Genomic DNA, 780 nt, shown 5'->3' with positions numbered 1-780 from the left:
TAGATTACTCATAACGAAGTGTGTTTTACATAACAGGTCGTTCTCACGTTCTTTGTCGTCATGTGTGCAATGGGCCTGATGAGAGAGAACCTGTGAGTTAGAGGGATACGAGCAGACGAGTGGGGTTAAGAAGCGTTATAGTTTTCCATATACTCTTAATCTGCTATTCCTTTTCTTTACATACTTTTCTTTCATTTTATTTGATTGATTGTTTTTGCTTGTACATTACTGAGATAGAATAGAGGGTGGGGTATAAATTTAGTGTAGCAATAAATCGTACATGATAAGATAAACGAGTATGAACAGATATACGTAAGAAGATTGACATAAAATTCATATTCATTCAGAAATAGAATGAAGATTACAACATAGATACAGGAGAAATAGATAAACCATAAAAGCCATAATATAATTCATACCTACCCCCCCACACACACACATGTAAGTACATAAACAAATCAATATGCATACGTTTTTTTCTCTTTTCTCTCTCTCTTTTCAGCCACTTCCTTTATAAAAAACAGTTATCAATCTCAACTACAAAAAAAAAAAAAACCGCATTCCTTCGAAATATTTCAACCAGACCGCATATTAAGGCACGGTCAGCTCGCTATTAGAACAAACGTTTCGTAACCACTGGAATAGGACAACGATTTAGCTTCAAAACGTGGAAATGAAAACGTTAGATGTGCATCAGGCGAGTCGCCGGGTTATTGATGAATCCTGATTTTCAATTGCTTTTCGGAGAGTACAAAGATATGACCTTTTATTTTTCTCCGC

The sequence above is a fragment of the Penaeus monodon genome, chromosome 33 (assembly GCF_015228065.2).
Source record: "Penaeus monodon isolate SGIC_2016 chromosome 33, NSTDA_Pmon_1, whole genome shotgun sequence".
Classification (NCBI taxonomy): Eukaryota; Metazoa; Arthropoda; class Malacostraca; order Decapoda; family Penaeidae; genus Penaeus; species Penaeus monodon.
Note: the sequence above shows the minus strand (reverse complement) of the source record.